Source organism: Scyliorhinus canicula, chromosome 6, assembly GCF_902713615.1.
Source record: "Scyliorhinus canicula chromosome 6, sScyCan1.1, whole genome shotgun sequence".
Classification (NCBI taxonomy): Eukaryota; Metazoa; Chordata; class Chondrichthyes; order Carcharhiniformes; family Scyliorhinidae; genus Scyliorhinus; species Scyliorhinus canicula.
The window spans coordinates 205,215,341-205,228,370 of NC_052151.1; the positions used below are offsets into that span (position 1 = coordinate 205,215,341).

The following is a 13,030-nucleotide window of genomic DNA, read 5'->3' on the forward strand; positions in this document are numbered from 1 at the left end:
TCCCTTTCTTTGTCAGATTCTTGGCTTTCCTTGTTGAATGCTAGAAACCTCATAATCCTCAGGTTTACTGCCATTTCTGGCATGTTAATGAGCCTCTTTGCATGTAACACAATCCTTCAATACTGATCTTTTTTGAGTTTTTTGAACCTTGAAGTTATGAATAGATGTCACACGCTATGCAATACTCATTGAAGATTATCCTTTGCCTGTGCAATGTCACATCTTTCAATGTATTTTCCCAATCCACCTCAGGAAATTTGTCCCTCATGTCTTCATAGTTCCTTTATTCAATGTTGACATACTGGTAATAGAGGTTGGCGCCATGGCTCAGTTGGTTAAAGTGCCTGTCTAGTAAACATGAGATCCTGAGTTCTAATCTCAGTGGTGCCTTTATACGTTTCCTCAATGCATGGCTTTAGATCAAAAGAATGAACTCAAGATGGAATGTTTGCATTTTCTTCTTTTTCATAAATGTTTTTAATTGGGTTTTTGAACACAGGATAAGAAACATATATATATACACATATATAGAAGAGAAGGGCAGACCCAAATATACCAAAGAAAAGAAAATAGTAAATAATAAAAAAAATACATTAACAAATAAAATAGAATAACTGGTAGGGTATTGTGCACCAGCTCAACAGCAGCAACTCTGTACACCTGGCAAAATTATTTACAGCACATAAGTACGCAACTGTTTGTGGGGGGAAGGAGGGAGGGGTGGAGACTGGGGACGTAAATATACATTCGGGCACCGGAGATCTCAATTACAGTGGGCAATACTCAAATGGGTTTGGTGTTGGTGTTGTCGCTTGCTTCTCCTGGATGGATCTCGCTGCCGTCTCGCGCTCACCTCAGCTTCTGCCATTCCTCCCGTCCTTTGTCTTTATTCTCCTCATTCCCTGGTCCTGGAGATGCCATGTTTGTTACTGTATCCTGTGCCTTCCTTCTGGCTCTCATTTCCCTGCCTCCCCACCACCTTCCTGGTTCTCCTCTCTTGATCCCTGTCTCTCCCCTCTTGCCCCCCCTCCCCCCCCCCCCCCCCCACCACCCTCCTGTGGTTTGCCTTTCTTTCCTCTTAGGTTTAGCTGTTCCAGCCTCCCCCCCCCCCCCCCCCCCCCCCCCCCCCCTGCCTCCCGGTTTATCTCTCCCTCTCATGCTTTGGTGACTTTCCCCTGATTCTTCGCTACCTGGCTATTCTTCCGCTTGTTCATTGGCCATAAACAGGTCCTGGAACAATTGCGTGAATGGCTCCCACGTTCTGTGGAAGCCGTCATCTGACCCTCGGATGGCGAATTTGATTTTCTCCATTTGGAGAGGAGATTCCGAGAGGTCAGACAGCCAGTCTGCAACTCTGGGTGGTGCTGCTGACCGCCGGCCGAACAGGATTCTACGGTGGGAGATCAGGGAGGCAAAGGCAAGGGTGTTCACCCTCCTCCCCAGGAATAGATCTGGCTGGTCCAAAACCCCGAAGACTGCCACTTTCCGGCAGGGCTCCACCCTCATCCCCACCACTTTGGACATTGCCGCGAAGAAGGTTGTCCAGTACCCTGCAAATCTGGGTCAAGACCACAACATGTGGGCGTGGTTGGCCAGGCCTCCTTGGCACCGTTCATATCTATCCTCCACCTCCGGGAAGAACCTACTCATATGGGTTCTTGTTAAGTGGGCTCTATGTACCACTTTTATCTGCGTCAGGCTGAGCCTTGCGCACGTGGAGGTGGAGTTGACCCTATGCAGTGCTTTGCTCCAGAGTCACCACCCTATCTCAAACCCACAGGTCCTCCTCCCATTTCTTTCTTGTTGCATCCAGTACGGTGTTGGCCCTTTCTATCAGTTGGTCATACATGTCACTACAATGTCCTTTATCTAATATGCTTGCGTCTCCCCTGGGTGGGCGAACCTCCAGGTGTCCACCCCTCCCATCTGCTCCATAAAGTGACTGGGTTCCCCTGCCATGCTTGAGGTTTTCCCCGTTTTGGGGTTTGATCTGTCTGCCTTTGGATCCTGTACACAGTTAAATTCCCCCCCCCCATGATTAGTCGATGCATCGCTATGTCAGGGACTTCTTCCATGGTCTTCTTGATGAAGCTCGTGTCGTCCCAGTTGGGTGCGTACACGTTAACTCGTACTACCGGTGCCCCATCCAGGGCCCCGCTGATAATGACGTACCGTTCCCCCAGATCCGTAACCGTCTTTGTCGCCCTAAATATCATCCTCCTGCTGATCAGTATCACCACCCCCCGGTCCTGGTCCCATAGCAGGAATGGTAGGTTTGTCACACCCAGCCCTTTCTTACCCGCAGTTGGTCCTGCTCCCTCAGGTGTGTCTCTTGGAGGAAGACTATGTCGGCCCTCATATTTCTTAGGTGGGTGAGGACTCTGGATCTCTTCACTGGGCCTTTGAGTCCCCTTACATTCCAGGTGACTATCCTGGTGGGGGGCTTCTGCCCCCTCGCTCCTGTGGGATTAACCATACTTACCTGGTGGATGTGCCCCTGCCCTCCGGGGTTTCCCTTTGTTGGGGGGCCGTCCAGGATGCCCGCTGTCACTGCTCTCCCCATGCGGTCGGGTCCCTGCGCTCCGGGGTTTCCCTTTGTCCCATGGGCACCGGACATGGCCACCCACTGTGCGTCCGCCACACGGGCAATCCCCTGCACTCTGGGGTCTCCCTTCGCCCAGAGACCGTACTGGGTGGTGCTTGCAGTGATTCCTTGTTTCGAGCCCTTGGTTGTGGCACTTTGTAGCCCTATTCCTTTTCTAGCCTTGTTTGTCCCTCCTTCCCTGTGTCCCCCCTCCCCAGTCTCTCCCTCCCTGTGTCCCCCCCCCAGTCTCTCCCTTTTCCACCCTCTCCCGTATACCCCTCCTTTGTCCCTCTTTCCCCTGTTCCTATTCCTGTTTGCTCTCCCGCCTCTGTTGACTGGTATGTTTGCATTTTCAAGATGGAAGCAGAAAATCCTGGAGAAATCGCTGCAACATCAACTTCAGAGAAGTCATAGAATTTACAGTGCATAAGGAGGCCATTCAGCCCATCGAGTCTGCACTGGCCCTTAGAAAGAGCACCCTACTTAAGCCCACGCCTCCACCCTATCCCCGTAACCCAGTAGAATCACCTAATATTCTGGACACTGGGGGGGGGGGGGGGGGGGGGGGGGGGGGCAATTTAGCATGGCCAATCCACCGAATCAGCATATCTTTCGACTGTGGGAGGAAACCGGAGCATCCAGAGGAAATGGTAAGGACCAGTTACGGACTGCTAAAAGAACTAGCCTTGAGGTTTTGTACCTGAATGCTTGAAGAATTGGAAATAAAATGGATGAATTGGAGATAGATGCAAAAGAGGTATGATTATAGTTGCTGTTGCAGAGACATGGCTCCAAGTTGACCAAGGATGGTAACTAAACATTCAGTGCAAATCCGTTTTTATGGAGGACAGGCAAAAGAAAAGATGGTGGAGTTGGATTAAGAAAATATTGATACAATTTTGAGGAAAAATATTAACATAGACGTTGTGGAATCTGAATGGGTTGAGTTAAGAGCATTGGTAGTGGTGGCATATAGGCCACCAAACTGCATTGTTAGTGTTGGGAATAGCATTAGACAGGAATTCAGAGCTGCATGTGATGAAGGAACATCTGTGAATGTGGGTGACTGAGCTGTATATAGATCGGGAGAATCAAATTAACCACAGTTGAAAAAAGGAGGAATTTCTGGAGTGTGTACAGGATGGTTTTCTGGACCAATAGGTTGAGAAACCAACAAGGGAACAAGCCATTTTGGACTGAGAAAAGATGAGTTGAAATGAGAAAGGATTAGTTGGCAACGTGGTTGTGAGAGAACCCTTAGGGATGAGTGACTATATGGTACAATTCTTTATGGTGGGTAGTCAGGTATAATAATAATAATCTTTATTGTCACAAGTAGGCTTACATTAACTCTGCAATGAAGTTACTGTGAAAAGCTGTAGGTCATCAGAAGTAGCAGAATTATATTCAACCACAATCTGCAATCTCTAAGTCCGGGATATCCCCCACTCTACAATTACCAGAAAGCCAAGAAATCAACCCTGGTTCAATGAAGAGTGCAGGAGAGCATGCCAGGAACAACAACAGGCACACTGAAAAATGAGGTATCAAACAGGTGAAACTACAACATAGGACTACTTGTGTGCCAAACAGCATAAGCAGCTAGTAATAGACAGAGCTAAGCGATTCCCCAATGAATACATCAGATATAAGCTCTGTAATACTGCCACATCCAGCTGTGAATGGTGGTGGGCAATTAAACAACTCACTGGAAGAGGAGGCTCCACATATTTCCCCATCCTCAATGGTGAATGAGCCTAGCACATTGTGCAAAAAGCAAGACTGAAGCATTTGCAACAATCTTCAGTCAGAAGTGCCGAATGGATGATCCATCTTGGTCTTCTCTGGAGGTTCCCACCATCACAGATGTCAGTCTTCAGCCAATACGATTCATTCCACGTGATATCAAGAAATGGCTGAAGGTACTGGATACTGCAAAGTCTATGGGCTCTACAATAGTCCGGCTACAGTACTGAAGACTTGTGCTCCAGAATTTGCCATACCCCTAGCCAAATTGTTCCAGTACAGCTACATCACTGGCATCTATCCGACAATGTGGAAAAATGGCCAGGTGTGCCATGTACACAAGAAACATGACAAATCGAGCCCAGCCAATTGCCGCCCTATCAGTCTACTCTACAGCATCAGCAAAGTGATGGAAGTAGTAAGCAACAGTGCTATCAAATGGCACTTACTCAGCAAAACTTGCTCACGGACACTCAGTTTGGGTTTCACCAGGGCCACTCAGCTCCTGACCGCATTACAGCCTTGGTTAAAACATAGATAAAAGAGCTGAATGCCAGACTTGAGCGCAGAGTGGCTCCCCTGACATCAAGATGGCATTTGACCAAGTATGGCATCATTGAGCCCCAGCTAAAGTGGAGTCAATGGGAATCAGGGGGAAAACTCTCCACTGGTTGAAGTCATACCTGGTACCAAAGGAAGATGGTTGTGGTGGTGCTGGAGATAAATCATCCCACCTCCAGGTCATCACTGCGGGAGTTCATCCGGCTAATGTCCTAGGCCCAGTCATTTTCAGCTGCTTCGTCAATGACCTGCCTTCCATCATAAGGTCGGAAGTAGGGATGTTTGCGGACGACTGTACCATTTTCAGCACATTTGTGATTCCTCAGATAATGAAGCAGCCCGTGTCCAAATGCAGCATGTCTTGGGCAATGGTATTACCATCACTGGATCCCCCACGATCAACATCCTGAGGGTTACCATTGATCAGAAACTGAACTGGACTAGTCATATTTATATTGTGGCTACCAGGGCAGTTCAAAGGCTAGGAATTTCACGGCAAGGAACCCACCTCCTGACCGCCACAGCCCCCCCCCCACCCCCCACCCCGACCTTCCCCAAAGCCTGTCCACAATCTGGAAGATACAAGACATGAGTGTAATAGAATACTCTCCACTTGCCTGGATGAATGCAGCTCTAACAACACTCAAGAAGCTGGACACCATCCAGGACAAAGCAGTCCGCTTTATTGCTCTCCCTTCCACTAACATTCAAACTCTCCACCACCAATGAACAGTGGCAGCCGGGTGTACCATCTACAAGATGCATTGCAGCAATTCACCAAGGTTCCTTAGGTTCCTTCCAAACCTACGACCACTATCATTTAGAAGAACAAGAGCAGCAGATAGCTAGGAACCCCACCACCGGGAGGTTCCCCTCCAAGTCACTCACCACCCTGACTTGGAAATATGTCACCATTCCTTCACTATCACTGGGACAACAATCATGAAACTTCCTCCCTAACTGCACAGTGGGTGTACCTACACCCCAAGCATTGCAGAACTTCAAGATGGCAACTCACCACCACCTTCTGAAGGGCAGCGAGGGATGGTCAATAAATGCTGGCCGACCCAGCGACGCCTACAACCCGTTAATTAATTTTTAAAAGTACAAGGGAAATTAGAGATAGTATTATATTCAAAGTGGTATATATATATTAGCAAGAAACAGCAAAAGACGCGAGGATTGGGAACAGTTTAAAATTCACCAAAGGCAGAGCAAGGGATTGATTACGAAGGAGAAAATACAATATGAAAGTAAGCAAGTGGGGAACATAAAAATTGACTGTAAAAGTTTCTGTCAGTTAAGAGAAAAAGATTGATTAAAAACGAATGTAGGGCCCTTACAGTCAGAAATGGGGGACTTCATGATGAAGAACAAGTAAATGACTAAGGAGCTAAATTCGTACTTTGCTTCAGTCTTTACAAAGGAAGACATGAATAATGTACCGGAAGTTGTGAGAAACACAAGATTCAATGACAGTCTAAAGGAAATTAGTATTAGCAAAGAAATGGTTTTAGGCAAATTAATGTGATTGAAGGCGGATAAATCTCCAGGGCCTGATAATCTTCATATCAGAGTACTTACAGAAAGTATGCCGAGAAATAGCATATCCATTAGTGATCATTTTCCAAAATTCTTTGGACTCTGGAATGCTTCCTACAGATTGGAGGGTAGTTAATATAACCCCGCTATTCAAAAAGGGAGGTAGAGAGAAAACAGGGAACTACAGACCAGTGAGCCAAACGTCAGTAGTAGAGAACAAAGAAATGGCTGAGGAACTAAATTTGCACAGAGTTCACAAAGGAAGACATGAATAATGTACTAAAAGTTCTGAGAAACACCAGTTTCAATGAGCAGCTGAAGGAAATTAGTATTAGTTAAGAAATGGTTTTGGGGAAATTAATGGGATTGAAGGCGGACAAATCTCCAGGGTCCCATAATCTTCATCCCAGAGTACTTCAGGAAGTGGCTCGAGAAACAGATCGATTGGTGGTAATTTAGCAAACTTTTTTGGACTCTGGAATGTTTCCATAGATTTGAGGCTAGCTAATATAACCCCGCTATTCAAAAAGGGAGGTAGAGAGAAAACAGGATACTATAGACCAGTGAGCCTAACGTCGATAGTAGGGATGTTGCGAGAGTCCATTATCAAGGATTTCATAGCACAACATTTGGAAAGCAGTGGTATAACCAGACAAAGTTAGAATGGATTTATGAAGGGGAAATCATGCATGACATATCTATTGGAATTCTTTGAAGATGTAACCAGTAGAGTTGACTCGGGAGACCCGGTGGATGTGTTTATTTAGACTTTCAGAAGGTTTTCGATAAGGTCTCACAAAGCAGATTACTATCTAAAGTTAAAGCACATTGGATTGTGGGTCCTGTCTTGAGATGGATAGAAAGCTGGTTAGAAGGCAGGAAGCAAAAAGTTGGAATAAATGCATCTTTTTCCGATTGGCAGGTGGTGATAAGGGGGCTACGGTAGGGATATATGTGCTAGGACCCCCAACTGTTCACATTATATACTAATGATTTGGACAAGGGAACTAAATGTAGTATTTCCAAATTTGAAGATGATACATAGTTGGGTTGGAGGGTGAATTGTGAGGTGGATGCAGAGATTGTTCAGCAGGATTTGGACAGGCTGAGTGAGTGGGCATATGTATGGCAGATACAGTATAACATGGATGAATGTGATGTAGTAAAAATAGGAAGGCACATTATGATCTGAATAGATGTAAATTGAGAGAGGTGGATATTGAGCGAGACCTTCATGTAAAAGGAAGCAGGTACAGCAGGTAGTAAAAAAAGCAAATGGTATGTTGGCCTTCATAGCGAGAGGATTTGAGTACAAGAACAGGGACGTTTTGTTACAGTCATATTGGGCATTGATGAGGTCACGCCTGGAATATAATATGCAATTTTGTTGACCTTATCTGAGAAAGGTTATTCTTGTTTTGGAGGGAGTGCAGCGAAGGTTTACCAGGCTGATGCCTAGAATGGTGGGACTGTCATATGAGGAGAGACAAATTCGGTCAGCATTATATTCATTGGAGTTTAGAAGAGTGAGAGGGGATCTCATAGAACCATACAAAGTTCTAACACGATTAGAGAGGACAGATTCAGAAAGAATGTTCCCGATGGTGGGGGAGTCCCGAACAAGGGGTCACAGTTTGAGGATAAGGGATAAACCATCTCAGATTGAGGTGAAAAGAATTTTCTTCACTTAGCAAGTTGTGAATCTGTGGCATTCACCATCATGAAAAGTAGTTAAGGTGAAAATATTGTGCAATTTCAAGAAGGATTAAAGCTCTTGATGCTAAAGGGATCAAAGGATATGGGGGGAGGCAGGATCAGGGTATTGAAATTGATGATCGGCCATGATCATAATGAATGGTGGGACAGGCTCGAAGGTTTGTTTGAATGGCCTCCTCATGCTTCTATTTTTTATGCATGGATCTACATATGTTTCTATGAAGTTCGGCACTTTCAAACATAATGTAAAATTCTATGATGTTCTGGTCACTCATCCCGAAAGGTTCTTTTACACCATGATTATTAATTATCCCTTTTTTGTTACATAATACTAGATCTAGAATAGGCTGTCCTCCAGTTGGCTCCTGAACTTATTGCTCTAAGATAACATCGCTGACAAACTCCAGAAACATGTCTTCCTCAACATTAGTGCTCACTTGTTAGCCAGTCTATGTGCATGTTGAAGCCATCTGTGCTCACAGAATTGTCCATGCTACATGCTTCTCACATCTCCTAATTGAAACTATGCCCCACATTACCATTTTGTCGCATATAAACAACTCCAATCAATGTCTGCTCCCCTTACTGTTTCTTAGCTCTATCCAAACAGATTCCATGCATTGTTCTAACAACCTGATATCATCCCTTACTACTGAATCCATCCCTTATGATCAGTGCATCTCAAACTCTTTTCCTTTTTTGTCTGTCCTCCTAACCATCGAATATCCTTGAACACTCAATTCCCAGTCTTGGTCATCATGCAGCTATGTTTCTGTGATGGCCATTATATCATAGCTCTATTTGTGCCTATAGAAAATCTACCTTGTTGTGAATGCTGTGCACATTCAGGTAGAGCACCCTTAACTTTATTTTTTTGACACCTTTCCACATTCCATGCATACTTGATGCTTTGCTTTGATTCCCCTGCCTTCTAGTCCCATTACTACTTCCTGTTACCAACATCACTTCCTTCCAATTTGGGTCACCCTTCAGGTTCCCATCCCCCTGACAAGCTGGATGCTTATAGTGGGAGATTCAATGATGATAATGCCCTTGAATGTCAATGGGGCTTTGGCTCTCTTTTTCAAGATGGTCATTGCCAGACACGTGTGTAGCGTTAATGTTAATTCCCACTTCTCAGCCAAAGTCACGATATTGTGCAGGTTTCTTTGCATTTGGACATGGATTGTTTCAGTATCATACGAGTTTCAATGTTGCTAAATATTGTGCACTCCTTAGCGACCATTCCCCCTTCAGATAGGTGGTGTGAAGTTCAGCTTGGGGTGAAATCTGACAAGATTGTGAAGAGTCGGGTTCAGCCTCAGAGTGTTGCAAGGGAGGGGTTTGGGTTGATGCTTCAGGAGTGGAATCTGTAGCAGGGTCAATTGTTTTCCCCTTTCCAATATTTAATTGGAAGAAAGTTCTGCATATTCACTGCTGGATATCAGACAAGTTAGGATGGCCTGTTTCAGCCCGAGACCACGACTAGGGACAGGATAGAGTCAATAACAAAATATTTGATGATGGGAGTTTTGTGGGCTGGAGTATTGATCCCCCTCCTAGTCTTTATCTGTGTGGATCCAAGCATTAGTTCACCTCTGCTGTACAGGATTGCGTTAGAGAAACATCCATTCAGTCCAATTTCTATGGGTTAATGAAAATGTACATTACATTACATGCCGGGATGGCACTCTGGCACAGTGGTTAGCACTGCTGTCTCATAGCGCCAGTGACCTGGATTCGATTCTGAACTTTGTGGAGTTTCCACATTCTCCCTGTGACTCCGTGGGTTTCCTGCCAAAGTACAAAGATGCCTCTTAAGGGCAGCACGGTAGCATTGTGGCTAGCACAATTGCTTCACAGCTCCAGGGTCCCAAGTTCGATTTCGACTTGGGTCACTGTCTGTGTGGAGTCTGCACATCCTCCCCGTGACTGCGTGGGTTTCCTCCGGGTACTCCGGTTTCCTCCCACAGTCCAAAGATGTGCAGGTTGGGTGGATTGGCCATGACAAATTGTCCAAAATTCTATGATTAACCTAGGACAAAAGTTCGGCGCAACATCGTGGGCCGAAGGGCCTGTTCTGTGCTGTATTTCTCTATCTATCTATGTGCAAGTTAGGTGGATTGTCTGTGCTAAATTGCCCCTTAATGTTCAAAGGTTAGGTGGGTTGTGAGGGAGAGGGCTCTAGCCGGGTGCTCTTTCAGAGGCTCTGTGCCGACTTCATCAGTCACATGTCCTCCTTCTGCACTGTAGAAATTCTGTAATTACGTACAGCAGATGAAACTGAATTACAAGGAACATAGAACTCAGCAACAGATCATTTTGTTCCATTAATGTGAACGTGTTTATATTTCATCTGAGACATGTTCTATTCCATCTATCTTATCTGTCTAATCATCCTTATTCATCTATTCCATTAGTTTATTTTTGAAAGCCGGTCGCCCAACCACTTCTTTTTTTAAAATAAATTTAGAGTGCCCAATTTTTTCCAATTAAGGGGCAATTTAGCATGGCCAATCCACCTATCCTGCACATCTTTTGGGTTGTGGGGGTGAAACCCACGCAAACACGGGGAGAATGTGCAAACTGCACACAGACAGTGACCCAGGGCCGGGATTCGAACCCGGGTCCTCAGCGCCGTAGGCAGCAATGCTAACCACTGTGCCACCGTGCTGCCTGCCCAACCACTTCTTGCAACCATTCTAACTGTTCTCAGGAAAAATAAATTGATCCTTATTTCTCTGTTGGATATAAAGAAAAGTAAGATAGATTATGAGAGTAAACAAGCTCATAATATAAAAACAAAGCAAAGGCTTCTACAAATATATAAAATGAAAAAGAGTGTCCAAGATAAACATTAATCCTTTAGATGATGAAAAGGATGATTTAATAATGGCAAATGAGGAAATGGCTAAGGCATTTTGTCGGTCTTCACAGTGGAAGACACAAATAACATGACAATAATGGTTGGCAAGGGGGCTATGGCAGGTGAGGACCTAGAAATGATCATTATTATGAAGGAGGTAGTTGGCCAAGCGAATGGGGTTAAAAGTAGAAAGTCTCTTGGCCCTGATGGAATGCATGTCAGGTTACTAAAAGAGGTGGCGGGGGAAATAGAAATGCGCTTGTGGTAATTTACCAAACTTTGCTGGACTCTGGGGCGGTTACAGCAGATTGGAAAACAGCAAATGTGATTCCACTGTTTAAAAAAGGAGGTAGACAAAAGGTGGGGATCTATAGGCCGGTTAATTTTAATTCTGTAGTGAGGAAAATGCTTGAAGCTATCGTGAAGGAAGAAATAGCGAGACATCTGGATAGAAATTGTCCCATTGGGCATATGTAGCATGGGTTCATGAAAGGCAGGTCATGTTTGACTAATTTAGTGGAATTTTTTGAGGACATTATGAGCAGGGTGTATAATGGGAACCGGTGGATTTCCAGAAGGCATTCAACAAAGTGCCGCACAAAGGCCTGCTGCATAATATAAAGGCACATGGTGTTATGGGTAATGTATTAGCATGGATAGAGTATTGGTTAGCTGACAGGAAGCAAAGAGTGGGGACAAATGGGTGTTTTTCTAGTTGGAGATCAGTGGCTAGTGGTGTGCCTTAGGAATCAGTGTTGGGTTCGAAATTGTTTACAACTTACTTTGATGATGTGGAGCTGGGGACCAAGTATAATGTGTCAAAGTTCAAGATGACACTAAGATGACTGGTAGAGCCAAGTGTGCAGAGGACACTGAAAGTCTCCAGAGGGATATCGATAGTTTAAGTGAGTTGGCAAGATTCTGGCAGATGGAGTGCAATGTTGATAAATGTGAGGTCATCCATTTTGGCAGGAATAACAGCAAAATGAACTATTATTTAAATAGTAGGAATTTGCAGCATGCTGCTGTGCAGAGGGACCTGGGTGTCCTTGTGCATGAATCACAAAAAAATGCTTTGCAGGTGCAACAAGTAGTTAAGAAGGCAAATGGAATGTTGTCCTTCATTACTAGAGGAATAGAGTTTAAAATAAGGGAGGTTATGTTGCAGCAGTATAGGGTGCTGGCGAGCCCACCCCTGTAGTACTGTGTACAGTTTTGGTCTCCTTATTTGAGAAATGATGTACTGGCACTAGAGGGTCTGCACGGGAGATTCACTAGGTTGACTCCAGAGTTGAGAGGATTTTTAAGGCAAAGGTAGATATATTTTTGAACAGTAAAGGAATAAAATGTAATGCTGAACGGGCGGGAAAGTGGAGCTGAGTCCACAAAAAGATCAGCCATGATCTTATTGAATGGTGGAGCCTCGAGGGGCCAGATGGCCTACTCCTGCTCCTAGTTGTTATGGGGCTAAGTCTTTGATTCCTCCATAAGTGGAAACGTTGGCATGACATTTCCCTATCCCATTAATAATAGAAGAAATATATTTTCTAAGAAAAGCCCTCAAACAAAGCTCCAATATTTCACCATAACAGCAAACTCTCAATTCTAGTGTCATCCTTGCAAATCATTTTCACACTTTCACCTTACCTTCTTTGTCTTTTATACAGTACATAGACCAGAACTATACAAAATGTGAGGTCAAATGGAAAAAATACTACTTCTAAATTTGTAACTTGCTTATTGTTTATAATTTTCTTAACAAAGGATAGCATCACACATTATCATTTGCCACTTCACTGACCAGACAATTGTCTTTAGAATTTAGAATTTAGAACAGTACAGCACAGAACAGGCCCTTCGGCCCTCGATGTTGTGCCGAGCAATGATCACCCTACTTAAACCCACGTATTTTTAAACTTAATCCTTGTGGATCACCAGATGGGGCCTTTTCCCATCTGATATTGGGGAGGGATTGTGATTTGCAGTTTGCATCAAAGGTGACGGTCAATTAATCC

At 44.7% G+C, this 13,030-nt stretch overlaps 1 non-coding gene across 1 annotated transcript; it reads left to right on the plus strand.

Moving 5' to 3' along the window:
* Positions 1–316: 316 nt before the first annotated feature.
* On the plus strand, positions 317–390 carry trnat-agu. Its single transcript has one exon. It is a non-coding gene; the product is annotated as a tRNA-Thr (tRNA).
* Positions 391–13,030: the final 12,640 nt, after the last annotated feature.